The sequence below is a fragment of the Ursus americanus genome, chromosome 1 (assembly GCF_024610735.1).
Source record: "Ursus americanus isolate L20-20 chromosome 1, mUrsAme1.1.p, whole genome shotgun sequence".
Taxonomy (NCBI): Eukaryota; Metazoa; Chordata; class Mammalia; order Carnivora; family Ursidae; genus Ursus; species Ursus americanus.
In genome coordinates, this window is record NC_142127.1 from 38,558,612 (window position 1) to 38,580,908 (window position 22,297).

Below are 22,297 nucleotides of genomic sequence, written 5' to 3' on the forward strand. Positions count from 1 at the left end.
GTAATGGATAGGGGATGGGGGAAATAGAGTTTTGCAAAATAGGACAAATTTTTAGTTATGAGTAAAGTTTGAGGATCTGGTTTATAACATGGTGACTATAGTTGATAATACTGTATTATAGGTAATTGAAATAAATTTGCTAAGAAAATAAAACTTAAAGTTCTCACCAAAAAAAAAAAAAGGTAAATATGTGGAATGATGGATATGTTAACTTGGGGGTAATCCTTTCATAATGTGTGTATATCAAAACATCACATTGTGCACAATAAATATCTTACAGCTTTATTTGTCAATTAAATGTCAGTACAGCTGGAAAAGAAAAATAATTTTATGCAGGAACTGTATACAAATTAAAAGCAAAAAAACTGGAGAGGGTGTGTGTGTGGGTGCGTGTCCCAGGGTGAATGCAGAATTTGACGAAAGAATCTACCTGTATTATAGTTGTATGACAAAGCCTCACTGAAAGGAATGAGGGGCAAAAAGCATGAACCTGGCAACTTTGGAAAATGGTGTTTTGAGTAGACAGTGTATTGTTTTTGGTAAGGTGGTTTCTCATGGAGTACAGGTTAGCAGTTCTGAAACTGCTTTACATGTATTCAGGGCTTGAACAAATGAATAAATGAATGGTGGATGCTGGGAGCCAGCTTCCTTACTGTTGAGAGAGGGGAGTTATTCATCAGCAAAGGCAAAGGCTACAGTGAACCATGTGGTACTGGATTAGAGTTGGAGACATCTGTAGGAACTTAGGTTAGCTTCATATAGACGCAGAAATTATTAGAGATGTGTATGCATATGTGGATTATTAGACATATGTGTATTTCCTCGACCTGACCGCTGAGAGGGCTTGGAAGCTGTGACACCCTAGTTGCAGCAACATACCCAAATTTTGGTTTCTAAATACCATTCTTTAATAAAAATAACCAGGACTCCTTGGAAAAATGGATAATTATTGGTCTAGTGCATCTTGTATTAGAAAATTAGGAAGTACTCAGAAACATTTAAAAGGAACAAACTTAAAGAGCCCCAAATAGCCAAAGCTGGAATAATTTGAACAACAAAATAGTGTGGTACTGTATTACAACCCAAAGTTTAAAATAAATATACATGAGTTTATACAAGGAGAAGAGATATCCTCCTCATAGAAGAGTTCCAAACAGTTTATGTTAATTCCACTTATCCCTTCAGGAGCTGGGGTTTAATTTCCCGAATCATTCCCTTGAGTGTGGGCTGACTTAGTGACTCACTTCTAAAGGATACAGTGTGGAAAGGGTGAAAGGTAAACTTACAGTGAAGAAAACCGACAAACACCAGCTTAACCGAATAATCAAGGCTGACATCACCAGTGGTCATGCTGTTAGCATGTGCCCTTATTATAATGTGACGAGAAAGGCACTTTACCTCTGGTTTCCCCTCCCGACCGCAGTCTAACTGTGAGAAAAACATCAGGAAATTTCAGCTGAGAGATTTAATACATAGTACTTGATCAGTATTCCTCAAAACTGTGGAAGTCATGAAAAACAAGGAAAGACTGAGAAACTGTGACAGAACAGAGAAGACTAAGTAGATATGATCAGTTATTACAAAGTGGGATCCTGGAGTGGAAAAAGGGTGTTCATGGAAAAACTAGAAAAAAACAAACGAGGTCTGGAATTGTATTCATTTTTTCAAAAGACACTAAAATCCCCCCCCCCCGACATTTAATTATGAAAACATTCAAATGTAAAGAAAAGTTGAAAAAAATGTTCAGTGAACAGCCACATACCCACCACTGAGATTCAGCAATTAAGATTTTGTGGTCTTTGCTTTATTATATGCCTACCCACAATCCATCTTACTTTTAAAAGCATTTCGAAGTAACTTGCAAACATCAGTACACATGACTCCCCCCCCCCAACTGCCAAAAACAAAACAAAACAAAACCCCAAACCTGTTTAGAATGTAATTTCTGCCAAGGCTGTTGTTCAGTGCCTACTAGGCACTCACAGTTCACATTATGCCTGTGGCTGTGCCCTGTTGAGAACACAGGAGGATGACCGGTTGGAGAGGATGTAGGTTATGTAGGCGCTCTCCAGCGGTGATCCCGGTAGTGTGTAATTAGGAGGCCATGCTGGACTGAAATGGACCTGTGCTTGCGGGCACTGGGGCGTTGTCGGGTTTTCTGCGAGCCTCCAGGAAATAGCAGCTGTTTTCCTGCCGTGTGGTCCCCGTACCTCACATGGTACTCACTGGTGTGGGCAGCTCTCAGGACAGCAGGTAGGGATGGTGGGTCTGGACTGGGACAGTGTGAAATGCTCAGGTATATGGCTAGTGCCTGAGCATTTATTTGGGGCGAATCCAAGGCCTCCCTGCCCATGCCATTCTTCCCTCCTCTCTGGTCCCCTGGGAAAATAAATAGAGCGGGAAGAGGGAGGCTTTAGCTCTGAACGGGAATAGGAGGACTGATCAGCTCATCAATCAGGAGAGTGTGTAATTATGTGGAAAGGACAGAAATCACTCCCTGAAGGCCACAGACTTGGGGATTTGCCCAGAAGAGGACCTTACAGCTGCTAACAGTAGCCCTATTCAGCTTGGGAGCATAATGATTTTTAAACTAATCAGGAACCAAAGCCGGAGGCAGAGGGGACAAACACAAATATCTTGTTGACAGAACAAACATCTAGATTTTGTTGGATAGGAAGTTGCTGAGGAAGGTCAGGGTGATGTAATGCTGTATGCCAAGCTTTCATCCTTAAACAGATGGGCCCCCGAGGTACCATCTGCATCTCCCTGGGGCCCTTCGAAATCACTTCCTATAAATTAAATCATCGTAAGTTAGGATTGAGAAATTAATATGGAAGACATACCTGAAGTAAAAGTAGACGGAGGAAATTTCCACTGGAGTTACCTGCTTCCTGTTCCTCCTTTGCCTTATAAATAGACCTGAGACTTATTATTTTGGTCAGCTTTCTCGTTTAGTGCTTGAATATCACTGCCTCCCCCAATAGCCATCCAAAGTAAACTTCCCTTTCTCCTCTTAAGTGCAGACAACTGCACTTATCCCCACCTAAGCCTGTGTCAGCTGGATATTTTTCATAAACCGTCTTGCTATTTTGGGTTTTCTGTTTTGGTTGAGGAGGAAGTAGTGTTTTGTTTCTGGTTTTTTCTTTCATCAAAGGAATATTTGTTCTGGGAAAGCAGGGGGAGGGGATGTTTCTCAGTCTAGATCAGAGAAAGAAAATGAACGGTGCCTTATGTAAGTGGCTGATTATGAATCTTAATTGGTGATGTTTTTAAGAAAACATTTTAATAAAACATTGAATGAAACACTTGAGAGCAGAAGGCAGAGTCCCCTGTACCCATCTTTTGGTTTATTCAAAGTTGTTGACACCCCTGGGTGCCAGGCACCGAGGATTCACAGCGGACCATGTGGCCTCAGCTCTCAGGGAGAGGCACAATCAGAGGGAATGGCACAGTGAAGTTTGCAGAGGTGTGAGTAGGACGTTGAAGGAGTCGCAGGAGGAGTGAGGGTAGCCTTCCTGGAGGAGGTAATTCTTTTTTCTTTTTTTTTTTTTTTAAAGATTTTATTTATTTATTTGACAGAGATAGAGACAGCCAGCGAGAGAGGGAACACAAGCAGGGGGAGTGGGAGAGGAAGAAGCAGGCTCCCAGCAGAGGAGCCTGATGTGGGGCTCGATCCCAGAAGGCCGGGATCACGCCCTGAGCCGAAGGCAGACGCTTAACCGCTGTGCCACTCAGGCGCCCCTGGAGGAGGTAATTCTTTTTTTTTTTTTTTTAAAGATTTTATTTATTTATTTGACAGAGAGACAGCCAGAGAGAGAGGGGACACAAGCAGGGGGAGTGGGAGAGGAAGAGGCAGGCTCACAGTGGAGGAGCCTGATGCGGGGCTCTATCCCATAACGCCGGGATCACGCCCTGAGCCGAAGGCAGACGCCTAACGACTGAGCCACCCAGGCGCCCCTGGAGGAGGTAATTCTTGAGCCACAGCTTGGGACTAGCCCAGTAATGTGTGAGTTGAGTGGAGAGGATGGAGCTGAGACTTGGAAGATAAACCGTGTGTGGGAACAAAGTGGAGGTAGCACGGAGTGCCGTGGGATGTTCAGGAGAGGCCCATGGAAAGGTCACTTTGGAAAAGGAGTGAAGAGGAAAAGCCAGGGAAGGTGCATACCGTTGCTGGTGGGTGAGGTCAGGGGCAGGAAGTTGGGGTGTCAAGCCTGCCGGCTTTGGTTTTCTGGGTGAAGTGGGAGGCAAGGGCATTTGTTAGAGCAGGGTTGAGGAGAATGATAAGTTTGAGATAGTTGTTGAGAGGGCTGGGAGGGGGCTTTTAAAAAAAAGACACTTTAGGTATGGGGAAAGTGAGTTGTGGTACTGATTCCCATGGGTATGGCAAAAGGAGAGTGTTGTGGAGAATGGAGGGTGGTGGCAGTGGGGGTGAGACAGATGATCAACGGTGGGGTCCATGCTGTTAAGGAATGATGAAGGGGACAGTCTCCAGGGCATCGAAGAGCAAGTATCCTGGGAGTGAGGAGGTGTGAGAACTGGAAGGACAGGAGGTTTGGTCTTCATGCCAGAGCATTGAATTGTGCCCTCTGACTCTGAAGTGTGGTCCTGGGAATGGCTGACTAGAGTCTGGAGCCAAGGATTAGAAGCCCAAGTGCAGTAACAGTGATGATAACTCAGGTCAATGACTAAGTGCTGTATGTGCTTTGAACTCTTAGTTCAGCAGCATCTCTGTGAATAGGCACATCATTATCCCCATTCATAGGAAACTGAGGCCCCGGGGTGGATTAGTAATTGGTTAAGGTCATACAATTAATAGATGATGGGATTCTAATCCAGGGTGTCCATCCCCCACTCCCAAATCCCTAAGCTCTCGTTCCTTTAGAAGCTGACCTTTGGCAGAAGAGAAAATTGTAAACTAAGCCCCTCCTTCATTTTTCTAGTGTATGAGGAGAAGTTACCAAACACAGATAAGTGACAGCTGAGAATTGGGGTGGAGGGTGGTATGGCTGTGGGTAGTGAGTCTCAAAGCAGGGACAAACTCAAACGAGGATAAATTTTTTTTACATGAGTTTGTAAGAGAAATGTGTTTGGACAGCATCTCCTGGTGGAGAGAGAGCCCACCAAAGGCGGGGAGAGGGATGGGGCGTTAGTGTTTAAAGGACACAGAATTTCAGTTGGGGAAGCTAAGAAAGTTCTAGAGATGAATGATGGTGATGGTTGCACAATATTGTGAATGCACTTAATACCACTGAAGTGTACACTGAAAAATGGCTGAAATGGTATAGTTTATGTTTTATAAAAAAAAGATGGTGAAGGGAGAAATAATAATTGTGACCATTTATGATTTTCCCAGTACAAAATGGGCACTTATTACACACTTGAATGTATGCTAAGGATTTTTGTGAAGTGCTTTACGTATACTTTTATTTAATCCTCACTTGCAGACATGAGGTAAATTCTGTTGTGCAGAGGAGGAATCTGCAGTTTGAAGAGATTAGGCAACTCACTCAAGGTCATATATGCAGAAAATGGCAGAGGCTAGGCACTACCAGATCCCCTGACTCCAAAGCCCTTGGCATGAACCCCGAGGGAATTGAACAATGGGAAGAAAGTTCCAGACGGACGCAGCTGTGGTGGAGAGGGCAAGGACAGGGTTGTTGATGGAAGGAGGACTGGGATAAGGAAAATGCTGGGCGATGCGATGAGGTTGGGTAAGGGGGGAACAGCAGGACCACGGCCCTAAGAGGCTGGAGGCAGGGACTGCCCTCCTGTGTCTGGATTGGGCAGGAGGTCTGAAGGAGCTGGTGGGAAGGCCAGCCAACCCAGTCTCTGAAGGGGGCTGGGGCCACCGGGAGCCCTAAGGGCAGAGCGTGGAGGGAGGTGTCTGCCATCTATAGTTTTGTTGGCAGAAGTTTCTTCTCAGACCTGTGGTAGCAGAGGCCAGAGGTGTGGGGAGTGCAGAGACGGGGCTCAGCCTGTACCCCCTTTCTCATCTTCCTCCTGGACTTCTTTCCTACTGCCTGTTGAATCTGAAGTCAGCAGCCTGATCTTGAATTTAGGTGCATGAACATGGGAGGAGATGAGCCGGTGGCGGTGAGGAGAATTGGCTCTATTTCTCCTGCTGACAGAGCAAATACCAAGGGTGAGGTCAAATCGTGGCCAACTCTCTGCCTTGGTAGCCGATCAGCAAACTGCAAACGTTTTGCTGTAGGTCTTCTTTCTTTTTAACACAACGGTATGAAACACATATATCAGGAAATAGATTTACCTGGCTCTTCAGGAAGTTTTTGAGGTTGTAACCTGACACTCGGAAGGCGTAGCCCGTCTGCAGTGGTGGCCGATGGCAGTTGTGACCCCGGGGTGGAGAGGCGGGCCTATCTCAGATACTTGGATTTAGCGAGGTGGTTGTGAGGTGATCTAAGCTGTTTATAAGGGAAGTGCGCCGTGGAGAGTTCCTGTTATTATTTTACTTCACGTGCTTACGTTGGATTCAGCAGAATTCTTTTATTCTCCTGCTGGTGGTTTTCGATCCTGTGCTGAGAGGCGTGCTCCTTGAGCATTGCTTCCTGTGTAACAGCGGTGACTTTGGAGCGCGTGGCCTGTGATTATATAATAATTTTGAATAAACAGAGGTTCTCGTGACAGGTCCCGCAAGGGCAGCCCGGAAGCCGGCATCATCAGGGATTAAGTTGCACTGCCGTGGCCTTTTGCCACTGTCAGAGGTGCGGCCGTCAGCTGTAACCTCCAGGTGTAAACAGACTTTCATCAGCATCTCTGAAAAGTCCGGGGAGGCTCGGAGCTCAGCAGGATGCTCTCCATCCGAAGTCGTTTGTAGAACCTTGTTCCTGGCTGTGATCTGTTTTACCCCCAACAGCTGGCTGGATCTGTAGAGCTTTACAAGGGAGCTTTTCGAGGGAAGGTAGTTTGTATACTTGCTGGTGCCAGAATCTGATGAGTCATTTAACTGTCCCCTTTTCTGCCCTTTTTCCTGGCTGAGGAACACTTGGGGGCCAGGTAGAGTAAGGCAAACGGGATTTACCTTGGAATGAAAGTAAGGGCTAAAATAACAAGAACGAAGGTAGTCCTTAGTTTGGGAAATAATAATGGCTAACATTATAATGAGCGGTTATGTTCTGGGCCAAGTGCCTTCCGGGTATTATCTGGAAGCCTGTCTGAGAACAGGATCTTGTCTTTTGTTCAAGCTGTATCCCCCAGCCAAAAACAGTGCCTGGCACCGAGGAGGCGCTCCAGTGAATGAATTTAGCACAGATAAGGATTCTGAGGCACAGAGAGGTTAAATTGCCTGGCCAAGGCCACACCATTAATAACTGGGACTCCTTGACAATCGGTAGATAAAGTAGAAAGGAAGGTTTGTCTTCAGAACCTCTTGACTGAAACTATTGTTTACTTTGGTTACAAAGGTGTCTTGGGTTTTACAAAAGTTAATTTCTCCATCTATGAAAAACTAATTTTTATAATTAATTTTATTAAAAATAAATATAATTATATAGTTTTATAATTGTAATCGTGTTATGAAGATTAAATGAGAAAGAACTTGGAACACTGCCTATACTTTGTTAAGCACTGTATGTGTTTGAAAATTTGCCTTAAGTATAATTTATCTTTTAAAGGATGTTTGTTCACTTGGTTTTAATTTTGAAGTAAAACAAAAAAAAATTTTTTTTCACTATGGGTACTATCTTTAAAAGTAGACCTGAGTGAGGGGCACCCGGCTGGCTTAGTCAGTAGAGCATGTGATTCCTGATCTCAGGGTCATGAGTTCAAGCCCCATGTTGGATGTGGAGCCTACTTAAAAAAAAAAAAAAGGTAGGGTTGGGTGAGAAAATATAATTCAGAGATATTATAGGAAAGTGAGGTCTGATTTTAGTAATAACAATATCATGTTACACTGCATAAATACAAAATATTTTCTAAGACAAACAACTAGAATATAGTAGTTCAGTAGGAATGTCCATAGAGCACCAAGAAAGGTATATTAGAAGAAGGTGTTATCCTTTTTTTTTTTTTTTTTAAGATTTTATTTATTCGACAGAGATAGAGACAGCCAGCGAGAGAGGGAACGCAAGCAGGGGGAGTGGGAGAGGAAGAAGCAGGCTCATAGCAGAGGAGCCTGATGTGGGGCTCGATCCCATAACGCCAGGATCACGCTCTGAGCCGAAGGCAGATGCTTAACCGCTGTGCCACCCAGGCGCCCCAGAAGGTGTTATTCTTTAGCCTGATCGTCTAAACATTTGACACAGAGTCCTATCAGTAAAATACTTTTTGCTCATACCGGTAACATTTTGTATATTTTGTATATTTGTGAATTATGGACATTATAAAACATACAAAAAGAAAAATAAAACAGACAAGTAAACATGATTAGACATTCTGATGTTTTCCTTCTGTATTCAGGATCTCACTCTGCACCTTCCACTTTTGATCTGGTTCAGAAAGACTGAGAGTAATCCGGAAGAGAAAGCTCATAGCATTTTTTGAAGGAAGGTCTGTGAGGTGGAGTGTGGATGAGAAATGGACAGAGAGGTAAACTGCTAGGCAGATTGAGTGTAGGATGTTTTGCGGAGTGAACCAGAAAGCAGAGCCTGGCCATCTGCTTGAAAATGTTGGTGAGGTGGTCATAAACCAAACTCCTAAGGATTAAAGTGTCCCCATTAGAATGGTCCCATCACTTCCTCATGACTGATTACGCCAGCCTCGCTGAATTAGAGGAAAAAAATACAGTTCATATACTGAGGTTTGCAAAATTGCTTTTAAATTTGAAAGGTATTTCAATTATTTGAAAGTAATAGACCTGAATGGAGTAGTAAGGAAGTCAAGTTTGGAAGTGAGAAAGTGGAAGACGAAATCACTGGGCCTGACCTTGGCAAGAGGCTGGGTGGATAAAGGGTTAGGGAGGAGGTGCTGATTGTGGTCCCGGGAGAGACTGGGGTGGTGGCCATTGAGGTCTCTGGAAAACCAGGAGTAGAGCAGGCAGTGGGGCCCTTAACTGTTGTCATTATGGAATATCTGCTGGTAAATTAGTTTAGTTTCCCACCAATTAACATTTTCGAAGATTGTCAAATACCCTACCCGTTTCTGGATTTAAAAGATCACAGGGAAGGGAGACTATCAAGTTAACAAACTGTTGTTTGCTTATCTGGGGAGAGTCCTGTAGCAGCGAGCATTCCATGGTAGAAATCTTCAGCCTGGCAACATTGGTAAGTGCCTCACACCAATAAGTGGTAATGAATATGAATTTATTTGGGATGATGGTTGGGATTGATCATCTAGTTTTCTGCTGATCCCTGGGACTGGGTTGAACTAATGTGATAAGTGGGGAATTACAGACAGAGAATTCAAATTGTTTCTTGAACAACTATAAGCAGACTGGGGAAATAAATGAAAGATTGCCCAAAGCTTCATTTTCATTTAAGAATGCACAAAGTTGTGTACTTATTACTGAATGGAGAGTACACTGTGATAGCATTTCAGCAGTGATGCATTTTATTCATTATCCACAAATAAAATACTTGGGTACTATTGTAATATTTTTGGGAGAGACATTACACAACAAGAGAGAAAAAAGCCTCTTCTGGAAGTAGGTGGGCCAGATATTAAAGAACCAGAGGGAAAAGCAGATAAGGGCCATTGATGGGTGCCTTCTATTTTCTTCGGAACTTCTTTGAAAGACCGGACAGATAGACATACCCAGTCTTTGGCAGCATTCGGCTCTGGAGAAGTTTTTAAAAATGATAGTTACAGGGGCGCCTGGGTGGCACAGCGGTTAAGCGTCTGTCTTCGGCTCAGGGCATGATCCCGGCGTTATGGGATCGAGCCCCACATCAGGCTCCTCCGCTATGAGCCTGCTTCTTCCTCTCCCACTCCCCCTGCTTGTGTTCCCTCTCTCGCTAGCTGTCTCTATCTCTGTCGAATAAATAAATAAAATCTTAAAAAAAAAATGATAGTTACAGTATCTTTCTTAGAACATGACTAGCAAGTATTCCTGTCCTTAATGTTACATAAAAAAGGCTTAGTCACTCATAAATTATTGGTTGATGTGTTTGTGGCTTAATGGGGAATTTGAGAAACTGTGATAGTTGGCAGATACTTAGCAGTGCCAGGAATAGAATTGGAGACTGATAAAATAAGGATTTCGGGTTGTTGGGAGTCCTTGAGAAGAGTGACCTCACTAAAGGAGTGAATCAAGGAAAAGTTATGTCGATTCCAGAAACATTACTCATTAGGGGAATGCAATGGAGCCCTTCCTCTCTGAATGAGAAGACTTGGGAGTGCCTGGGAGGGCCTGCCCTACCGAAGGGGTGCCCATAAACCCCTTGTTCTGACGGTAAAGGAATTTGTACTAACGTGTAGCTCTCGTGTACGGATTATAATCTGCCAAACCCTATTTCAAGGATGTGGGACAGGGATAACATTCAGAACTAAGTGTTTGTGGAAATGAATGAAAAACTTTAAAAAATTTTCTCTGAGTGACCTTTGGTACATCACTTGTTCACATTGGGTCTCAATTTCCTCCTCTAAAAATAAAAGAGAGGTTTATTGGAATAATCTCCGAAAGAGAGATCATCTCAAGTAGAAGAGATAATTGTGTGTCCGTTTTGAGTAGATAAGGGTGAGAGGTGACGTTTATTTAACATTATCTACTACATATGTACAAAAGTTCCTCTAATCCTCATCATTTCTGTACTCTAAATCCTCCGGTAAAGTAGTGACATCACTGTTCCCGTTTTACAAATGGGTGTGAGTCACGTGGACAAGGTCACTCGGCTACCACTAATAAGTGGCTGAGCTGGAATACAGAGAGAAATGGTGGTAATAATAGTAACAGTGATTCATCATAAGTTTTGAATGAAATGAAAAAAAGTCAGTGTTTGGGGTATTGGGATTGTTCTATTTTCTCATAGGTTACTTGGAAGTAAAACAGACTTCTTAAAGATAGTAGGATCTCAAATTCCACCCCTCGAAGTGGAAAAACTCATTTTTTGGATTGTCAGGATTTGGGGGAGCGGCCATAAGTGACATCCCAGTTTTTCCTGTCAGTCTGAGTTCTGAACCAGTTCTGACAGAGACAAGGGGAAAGAAGACGCTGGGAATTGAGATTGCACCGTTTTTACTGATATTGGAGAATAGGACATATGTGTGTGTCAACGGTGGGCTTCCTAACACTGAATCCTACAGCAGGAAGGTTTGCCCGGCCGCTCCCAGGCCGCACTGGACCACTGAGGCTCCCTGACACGGAGGCCTGCTCCCATATAGCCAGCATTTCAAGAAGACTTCTTTGTGTGCTTCCAGAGAGTAGCTTGGCACCCAGGGAGAGGACGTGGGGAGGGGCTGGGTCCCCAACCCTAGTTTCTGTTTCCAAACCTCAGGGATTAGATAAGTCACCAGGGCATTTAGGAAGGGGTGAGTGAGGGGCCAGTGGGAGGCCCAGATGGTACCTGGAGGCCTGCTCTCCCCATGAAGGGAACCAGGAACCGGGTATCCACCCGCCCCCCCCCCCCCCCATAATAAGTGCTGTTCTGTTTCCCAAAGTCAACAACATTCTGGATAAATTGTTCTCTTCTACTTGAGATACTGGCTTTTGTAAAAGTGGAATTGGATTTCAAAACAAAACAAAAAAAGCCTTACCTGTGTTGTTGCTGAGGGTAGCTGCTCTGGTTTCCATCTTAGTAGGAGTCAAAGTAAACTATCATGTTGTATATTGCCCACTCCACACTCTAAGAAAGTCCTGGTAATTGTGCTAATAGCAGTGTCTTTTAGAAACTGAATTCAGATGTCTGCCTTTGGATCTTTAAAATACCTTGGTGCTTCTAGTCTTTTTGGGAGATGGTGAATAGGTTGAAAACTTCCGGTAAAGAAAAAAACCACTCTTATCCATATGGCTGTCGAAGTCGCTGCTGTGTGAGAGACCTCGTTTTATTATTTTATTGTTACTATTTTTTCTTCGAGAGACCCAATTTTTAAGTTTGTTCTCTCCCATCACACGTTTTTTCCTAAGAGTCATGGAAGATACTCAGACTGAAAATTATTGTGGGCAACTCGCTTGTCATTTTCTTAAGTAACATTTTTATTCAACAAGTAAAACAAATTTGCCCAACTAAATTATTCATACGAATTCTAAAACTTGTCATTTAGAGTGGATGTTGGGATATTCAGGTCATTTAGAAGGCTGTGGTTAAAAATAAAATGACCTAAATATATAGTTCTACTTTTTTCTTTTTTTTTAAGGGAAGTTTAAGCTTTTAATTTTTGTTTGACATTGGTCCTAATTCTGTTTCTATTGGGAATGTAAGTAACTAGTCTTTCTGTGTTCTAAATAAAGAAATTCCTTCCTCTCTCTCTCTCTCTCTCTCTCTTTTTTTTTTTTTTTTTTTTTTGGTGGTTTCTCATGGTATATATGGCTCTGTTTTTTTAGCCAGGTTGTTTAAGTTCTATATCCTTTCTGATCCATGCGGGGCATATATGGGAGTGAGCGAGAAACTGGAGAGGGTGGTAAAGAAATGACTCCTCCCAGAAAAATTAATGACCGTTCGTTAATTGTTCCGATCACTCCTTTTTCACTTCAAAGGAAAGAGCATTTGACATGTGAACTTGTCCCAATCTGCTTTTGGGCAGTAACTGGAGCATAAAATGTTGAAAATCAATTATGTATTTAGGGAGATGAAGCAGGCTGACATACTGAAGGCATATTGTATTCTGTTGGGTGGACAAAGCCGGGCAGTTACGTCATACTCCTGCAGTAGGATTGTGTCCCAAGGGGGTGAGGCACAGAGGATAACACATCCCGATGTACCCAAACTTCACAGAACATGGGAGTTTTTATAACATCCTTGCCATTTGTCCTGGGAAAAAATCCTGTCTTAAAAATTGGCTCTGCTTTTTTGGGTGTTGGCTGATAAGTAAAGAATTTGATTTTTTAAAATACATTCTTGGCCTTGATTTATAGCAGTCTGGTCAGTTTGCAGTGCATTGTACAATTCCCTTGTGCCAGTTAGGTGGTAAGATCTTTGCAGGAGAGGGTGGAGGGAGTTTTAGATTTCTTCTGTAACCCACTGTGGCTGCCGCAGTGCCAGCTAGCTACATAGCCATCTGTAGATTTGCAGGATACTCGCAGGGCTGCTGTCTTGAGTTCACTTGATGGGAGAGGCCCCTCATGACTGGGTTCTGTTGAGTCTTAAGCCACACGGTTGGTAGCCGTATTAGTCTGGATTAGCTATATTAGTTTCTTAAAGCTGCTGTAACAAGTATCACAAATTGGGAGGCTCACATCACAGGAATGTATTGTCACACGGTTCTGGAGGCTGGAAGTCCAAGACCAAGGCGTCAGTAGGATTGGTGTCTTCCGAGGCTGTGAGAGAAGGTTCAGTTCCCGACTCCGTCTTTGGCTTAGGGAGACCGTCTTCTCTCTGTGCCTTCATGTCGTCTTTCCTCTGTGCATCTCGGGCTCTGTGTCCAAATTTCTCCTTTTTTTTAAGGGTACCAGTCATATTGTAGAGCCCACCCTAATGATGTCATTTTAACTTGATTACCTCTGTATAAAGACCCTGTGTCCAAATAAAGTCACCTTCTGAGGTGCTGGGAGTTAGGACTATAGTGAATTTTGGAAGGACACAATTCAGTTCATAACAGCAGTATATCTGGCGTCACATTCTTCTTTTGTCTCTGAATTCAGCAACTTTCTCAGCCTTGTTTAATTAATATTTGTTGTTTGGTTTATATGCAGCCTGGACAGGGAAAGCCAAACTTTTTACTCACAGAAATGCCAATTGCTCTCCTTCTGGTTCCCTGACCTGCCGGTTTACAGACAGAAGTCATTTCTTAGGTCACAACAGTTTTGCTGGAGGCTGTTTTTTCTTGTTTTAAAAACATTTATCTTCTCCCACGTTGATCCCTGGAATATAAAATTCTTGTGATTTGATGTACCCATTGATTTAAGAGATATAAACCAATATATTTGCACTTTGACCATGATCTTTTCTTTTTAAGGAATACTTTTTTTGTCTTAGCAGGGAAAATGATTGTCAGCGTTTGAGGGTTTATATACAGGACATGCCCCCACCTGGCTGATTGGTCTCTTAACTACCATGTGTCCGTAAAAATCAAGGTACCAGGTGGTTCTCCCATCCCAAGTCTGGGTTGGTACTCAGAATATAATATCCAAAAGATAAAATATATCCGATGACTTTGAATTTTCAGTAATATTTAAAGGGATCTTTCCTACCAAATAGCTTTTGTGCCAAAACGGTATCAGTTTAAGAAATTTCCAAGTGTAGTGCAGTTTCTTCTTGGAGCTAGGTCCAGTTGGTCTGACTCAGGATTGTAAATTCGTGGGAAATGGCTCTGTAAACGTCAGGAAGTAACTATTTGCAGTAGTTCTGAGTTGGAAGACTTACAGATACATGATGTACTGTGCGCGCACAGGTTAAATACAGTTTTCCAAGTAGTTTTAAGTTTGCTTGTATTTTACATACTTTTTTTTTTTAAATGAAGGACAGATGTCAGCATGTTGAAATTTAAAAATAAGACCCTGATTGAAATGGTTTAGGACATTCTCTTGTGCGTGTTGATTTATAGCCTGGCAAGACTCTGTGTGTGTGTGTGTGTGTGTGTGTGTGTGTGTGTGTGTGTGTGTGTTTTGAATGCTGTTACAGAACAGGCACGGAGATCAAAACCTCTTGTCACTGTTGCCCAGCATCCCACAGTTCAAAGGCAGCCAGTTCCATAGTCCTTGGCAGGAAGCCTCCCATTCTGTATATTTGTTGAAGGAAGAGAGACAGAGGCATCTGTGTGGAGCGTTTTATAACGAAGGAAGAACAGCCCGACTGCTGTAGGCAGGTATTAGAAGTCTCTCCCACCACCTCATACTGTAGTTGCTGCAGATGCATTCCCCTGAGGCCACCAAATGGAGAGAAAGCCCACTCTTGTGCAGCACAGCTGTTAAGATAGTTAATACTGTTCTTGCTTAACTATTATGGGAAATACAGTATCTGGCTTTTGAGAACATGAACTTATAGTGCATTTGGGGTCTTTGAGATCGTTAACAATTTAATTCTAGGAAATAGCAGACTGAATGATGCAGGCTTTAATAACTCATTTTTTTAAAAAAGATTTTATTTTTAAGTAATCTCTACACTTGGTGTGGGCTGGCACCTCACAACCCCAAGATCAAGAGTCACATGCTCCACCAGCCAAGCCAGCCAGATGCCCCTCTAAGAATTAATTTTTAAAAAGTGTGCTCAAATATATATAACAAAATTTACATTTTAACCATTTTTAAGTGTATAGTTCAGTGGCATCAAGAGCATTCAGATTGTTGCACAATCATTACCACATCCCATCTCCAGAACTTTTTCATCATCCCCAAGAGAAACTCTGACATTACTGTAACATTAAACAGCAAGCCCCCCTCCCCCCCCTCCCCCGTGCCCCTCTAATAGAGATTCTGCTTTCTGTCTCCAGGACTTTGCCTATTCTGGGTACCTCATCTAAGTGCAGTCATGTATTTGTCCTTTGTGTCTGGCAGTTCTGGTAATTTTTTTTTTTAAGGTCTGGTAATTCTTAAATTCTATCTGACTAGCTTTCACCATATGCCATTTTCTTTTTGATCATAAAATAATGTAGTAGCTAACCTTAGGATATTAAAGCTCTAGGACAGAAGTTCAAAACTCATATGCCTTCAGGGGCCAGGCAGTAGTAACATCTAATATTTATAAAGCAGTTGCTGTGTATTGGGGTACAGCTCTAAGCACTTTGCAGGTAGCAACACATCTCCCGTCACACCAGCCCCAAGATGTAAATACTATTCATGTTGCAGTTTGGCAGAGGGAAACAAAGATGGATTATTTGTCTAAGATAATAACAGGGCTAGTGTGGCAGAGTGGAGATGGTAAGCTCCTGGGTTGTGTGCCAGTGGCGTGGACCAAGGCAAATGGAATCCTGAGCCAGAGACGGACTGAGCGGACCGGGAGCGGACAGTGAATGGCATCTGATCCTAGCCCCAGTGTGGGGGTTAACTAAGGGAGCGGCGGAGGTGGAGTGCTGCTGAGTGGAAATGTGGGCTCAATACTGGCAAATTTCCTAGAGAAGCTAGAACTCCTTCATTACATATGACTTCGCTATTTCTAAGTCTTGGCTACCCAACTCAAAGAAAAACAAAAGCAAAGCATGTGGGCCGGACAGAATTTCTGTAGCGAATTAGAGACCTCTGCTCTGGAGGTTTCCCCATAACCTTTTACTTGTCCGGGCCCCTCAACAGTGTGTTACCCCTGGCACTCTCAACGCTTGCCGTTGTTTGGACACAGAGGCAGGTCTCGCTGATATTTGCTTCCCCAGCTGCAACTTTCACGGAGCAATATTCAGTGAATGGGTGCTGAGTGAGTCTTCACAGCAGTCATGATTTCTTCCTGCTGCTGTGGGAGTTCACTGCAAGTCTCATTTAGAACAAAACAAAGCCAGCCGATCTCCAGAGGTTCATGTCCTTTCATGTAGAGCTTCATAATTTATGAAGGGCTTTTTTGACTTAACAGTGCTGATTAAAATAGGACTTTAAAGTGTGTGTGTGTGTTTTAGAAAAGCCCACCAAAGAAATTCAAATATGTGCCATGTATCAACACATAAACCTAAACCTCCTCATTCTAATAACAGCTGCTAGCATTCGTGACATGCTTACTGCATGCTAGCCAATATGTTAAGGGTTGTACACACCTATTTCTTCTCATTCAGTCAAAAATTTGGATTTAGATTGAATTTTTACAATTGGAAGTGCCTGAACATACCTAATCTAGTTTGCTGACTTTGTATATGAAGCTGGAATTAAAGAGCCTGGTTCAAGGTCATATATCTGTTGTGTGGTACAGTCAGTCAGCACCCTCTTGGACACACACATCTAATGAATGGTGTAGACATAACCCGGTTGGACACACACATCTGTTGAGTGATGTAGCCAGTGTCTCAACTCTTTCCCGACCTCTGGCCCTGTGGTCTTTTTCTAGGCACCATAGTGCTGCTACTTGGATCTTTCCATCATCTGTGGGAAAACAGGGCTTATTAAATTAAAGTATAATAATGTGTTATCATTCATTTAAACAGCTTCTGAGCTGTGGATCATTACTACGGTATTTGAAATGGTTTGCTAATACATGTTGTGCCTTTGTGAGATGCCTAGAGTCTGGAGTTACGTGGGACTAAGATACCCATGTCCTTACCTTATTAGCACAGGACCCTAAACTAAAATATCTGATCATCTTACAGATAATATTGTAAATGAGAATATAAGGAGAATGGTTAACTTAAAACAGGTAATTTACATATGAATGATACAGTAATAATCACATTCATCTAGTATTTGATCCATTGCCCTCAGTTGGTAGGTGTCTGTGGTTTTCAAGTTTACATTTGAACCCAGAGGGCAGGGCTTGGATGCTTCTCTCATTCAACTGAAAATTATTAAGGCTTTTTTTTTTTTTTAATTATTTTCCCAATGACAAAAGTAATCTATGCTTTTGGTACAAATTTAAAAAAAAAATGCGGAAAAGTAATTTTACCATTCAGAGCTTTCCTGTGCATATTTAAAATAAGACAGTAAATTTAATTTTATTTAAATTGAACAAAACACAACTAAAATTAAAACAGAAGGAATTCCTGAACTTAAATGTTATTTTCAAATTTAATGTTTCCCACACACATCCAAAGAATATTGCTCTAAAGTTAAAAAAAAAAATGGTATATGAAAACTATTGACAAGCTAGCACAAGAATCTAGATTACTGTGGCCTTAGAGTTCCGTCTTTCCTACATTACCATGTTGTCCACATGCAAGAGAAAGATAAACAATATGGAGTGGCATATACTTAAGGGCTAGAATATGTGCTACAGGCCTTAAGTCAAAGTTTGAGGATGGGAAAGGGGACTTGTCAACCCCCATTTAAAAAACTTAAAAATGTAAACTGAACATTTTCCTACAGAAATTAATAGATCTATGTCTTTTTTGGCATTGTACAAGGAAAGAGTTCTGCTACATAAAAATAGGTTTGAAAATCCTGGATATGCATGATTTTACTTGCTCACAACAGCCTTTGAAAGTATTCTTTCTTGGATCATTGAGACTTGAAGTCAACTGGTGGTGGGGGTGGGGCGGGGAGGGAAGCAACTCCCTAAAGGTGATAGCTCTTGTAAGGGGAGTGGCCAGAGTGCCATCCTCTCTCAGCTGGCGCTCTTAGTGGTCTCCTATTCAGGCAGGAGGTGTAGATATTGTACAGGGACAGTTATGTATCACTTAGCGATCTAGTTTTCCTGAACACAGTTGCACTTTTGGAATTAAGCAGAAAAGCCCTCTGAGCAGTCCAGGATAGATAGATCATGTGTGTTTACATGCACCTGTCTCCTAAGTGTGTGCCCAGGGCTCTTTTATCTGGAGGCCATTTGAATTGTGAGCACTGATGTGTATTCAGGGATTCTACCCATAGAAATGACAATCTGGAGATTGGAGGCATGCTTGACTGTGTAAGGAGATCAGCTTGGAAAGAACACATGCTGTGCAGCCTGACAGGCCTTTCTAAGATCCCTTGGCAGGACAGTAACTGGGTTTTTGTGATGACTCTAGGTTAGGTTTTGTTAGATTCCCAAATATTTATTTGGTGTGTACTATGTGCCAGACTCTGGGCATATGATGATAAACAAATTAGGGTCCCTTACTTACAGTCTAAGAGGGCAGATGGTTTCATATGCAAATATGAGCTAGTATAATAAGGGGTACAGAATAGAGTTGAATGAGATATAGTGGGAGCAGAGGGAAAATTAAGACCTCTCCTCTGGAGTGTACGCAAGGCGGTAGGGTCTTGGGGAGTTAATAGGAATTGTCCAGGTGGAGTAAAAAGATATTCCAGGTTAAGAGAGACCTGTGTACACTAATAAGGTAGCTGGAATCTGGGTTGTAAATGTTAGAGACAGTTCTATTCCAAATGGGTAACCTGGGGCTTTTAAAAGTTATTATGGAAATGGTAGAAAAACATACAAGTAGTGAGAATATAATGAACTGCTATATACCGACTAACCAGCTTCACAAATACTGACATTTTGCCAATCTTGTTTTAGTAACCCTTCACTGGTGTTTATGTGGTTAGAGCATTTTAAAGCAAATTCCAGACACTATGTAATTTTACTTGTAAAGAGTTCACTATGTATCTCTAACTATAAGATCTCCCCATGCCATTATCACACAATAAAATAAAGATAATTCCATAATATCTATCCCACACCAGTCCATATCCCACCAGGTTTTTTTTTTTTTTTAAAGATTTTATTTATTTATTTGAGAGAGAATGTGCGTGCACATGAGCAGGGGAGAGGGGCAGACGGAGAGGGAGAAGCAGGCTCCCCACTGAGCAGGGAGGCCGATGCAGAACTTGATCCCAAGACCCTGAGATCATGACCTGAGCTGAAGGCAGACGCTTAATGAAATGAGCCACCCAAGTGCCCCTTAACACAGGTTTTATACTTAAAGGGAGCAGTTTTATGATCTAAATGATTCATTTACTTAACATACCTAATTTTTCAGGGATGTCGGATAAATGGGGCATTACGCTCATATCATATTTTTATTCCTTTCTTTAGAAATGTTATACACTTTATTTGGTCTTCCTTCTGATTGTTTTAACTCAGACTGGCCCAGATGGAGAGCTGTGCCTTATAATTTTTTATATTACTTATTTGTCACAGAGCAAGGTCTATTCCAGGATTTGGAAAACATTCAAAACTCTGAGGGCTAGATTATAAACGGCTTAGGATGCCCTGACCAGTTCCTTTGGTTTTGCTTCAGTTTCTAGCTGTCAGTGGTTGAGTCACGGGTTGGAAGTGTGGAGTTCATTCTATGTAAGTTCGCCCCCACAGCCTACCTCCTGGCTTGGACCAGCTCAGTGTCCATATACTCACCGGCCAGGCGTGTTGGAGGCACCCCAGGCTCACTTTAATCCTTCAGGGGCTGAGTGGAGTCACCCTCCATTTTGATGATTTCCTCAACTCCTTCAGTCTTCTTTGGTTCCCTGTCCCCTCTCCATTCTTCCTGCCCTGCACTCCAGCCTTGAATTATATGCTAATCTATATCACATATACTTCTCTTGCATGTAGGCAATATGAAGCAGGAGGGATGGGAGCTTTGAAGCCAGAGTCATCTGAATTCCTGAGCCTGTTGTTTCTTCTTCTCCTCCTCCCCCTCTCCTCCTCGTGGTAAAACACACACACACATAACATGAGATCTACCCTCTTAACAAAATTTTAAGGTACAATGTAGTATTTTTAACTATAGGCACAGTCTTGTACAGCAGATTTCTAGAACTTTTTCATCTTGCACGACTGAAACTTTACACCCTATGAACAACATTTCCCTACTTCCCTCTCCCCTTGGCCCCGGCAACGAGCCATTCTACTTTCTTTTTTTTTTTTTTTAAAGATTTTATTTATTTATTCGACAGAGATAGAGATAGCCAGCAAGAGAGGGAACACAAGCAGGGGGAGTGGGAGAGGAAGGAGCAGGCTCCTAGCGGAGGAGCCTGATGTGGGGCTCGATCCCAGAATGCCGGGATCACGCCCTGAGCCGAAGGCAGACGCTTAACCGCTGTGCCACCCAGGTGCCCCAAGCCATTCTACTTTCTGCCTCTGAGTTTGTCGACTTTAGATACCTCATGAGTTGGAATCATACAGTATCTGACCTTCTGTGACTGGCTTACTTCACTTAGCATAATACTCAGTGTTTATCCATGTCTTAGTATGTGATGGGATTTCCTTCCTTGTTTAAGGCTGAATAATATTCCATGTGTGTATATACCACAGTTTCTTTATCCATTCATCTGTCAGCGGACATTCAGTTTGCTTCTTCAGTCTTGGCTGTTATCAATAATGCTGCAATGAACATGAAAGTACAAGTCTCTCTTTGGGATCCTGATTTCAGTTCTTTTGGATAAAAACCCAGAAGTGGGGTTGCTGGATCATATGCCTAATACATATATTTAGGTTTGTAACACAGAACTTGTGCTCCATGTAATGCATAGCATAGAGAATGGGTCCTCTCCTGTCCAGAGTCCTTGGACAGACCCTCTTGTTCATGTATTTCGCTGTACTTTATCACAGGTAGTTAGTACTTCTGCTTTGCTGATGCCTTACTGTTTTTGATCATGTGTTCAGTAACTTTGAGAATAATTTTGAGACAAAGTCATCATTTTCCAAAAAGAAAAAAAAAAAGAAACCAAGTTTTTATTCACTGGTCACTCACAGCAGCTGTGTCATTGAGGAAGTGTTGACACTGCTTTTGGTTTTTAAATGACTGTGTGTTATTCCTTCCCAGGACTGAAAAAATTGCAAGGTTGGAATTTTCGGGATTGTTAACAAGATCAAAAAGCAAAGATATGAAGCCAAGGGGGAAATGTCTTTCTATAAAATAGTGGTGGAAAGCAGAAAATTCTAGAATTCTGTAGAAAATGATAGGTATTGCAAGAATAAGCTTTGACCAGAAAATGAAGGTTGCAGTTTTACATGTTATTTTGAATTCGGATTCAGTTTAGCCAGCTAGAGTTTTTAATGTTGTCTGATTTTTTTAAAAAGATGTTGATAAAAATGTACATATAAATTTAGCTTTGTTAACAGACTTTTAGAACATGACTTGATTTCTTTGGAAAGAAGATCTACCTCATTGTTTTCATATTTGTAATTTCAGTAGCCATCGGTATTAGCTTTGGAGTGGTTTGTAAGAAGCCTTTTTGCTCCCCTCCACCCAGGGAAGGCACAGTTGTAGCCATTTCTCCGGTTTTCCTCAGGTTTCACCTTAGAACTCATGAACAAAGCTGCTGTGGCGTCACCGTACCCACTGTCAGCACGGGGGCATTTTTCTCAGAGAAAAGACACATCCTATTTTCTCTTGCTTTGTTGATGTTTTGTTGCTGGAATTTTCATTTCTGATAGGTTAAGATCCAGATCTTGTGACTTATTTGTGTTCTGGCCAGGGGACCCTCAGCTTTTTGTGATCTGAGTCATTTCCTGCTGAGGCCCCATTTGGGCCTGGAACTCCCCGCCCAGGGGTGGGAGGCATGTAGCAGGGCAACAGACCTACTGTTTGCAGCTGGGAGGAAGTTTAGTGTGCCAGGAGGAAAGAACAGGGGTCTTCAGTGCTGGTGAACTGGCACATGGTGGTCTGGAGTGGCCCAGCACAGAGAGAGTAGCCTGATAAGGGCACCCATATTCCAAGACCTCTGGTCCCTTGGAGGATTGCCAAGGGCAAGGAAGCACCTCAG

At 42.4% G+C, this 22,297-nt stretch overlaps 1 protein-coding gene across 8 annotated transcripts in view; it reads left to right on the top strand.

Moving 5' to 3' along the window:
* The window catches only part of TANC1 (tetratricopeptide repeat, ankyrin repeat and coiled-coil containing 1), a 230,576-nt gene that overhangs the window by 25,379 nt on the left and 182,900 nt on the right, over positions 1-22,297 (top strand). The gene's annotated exons all lie outside the window — the stretch shown is intronic.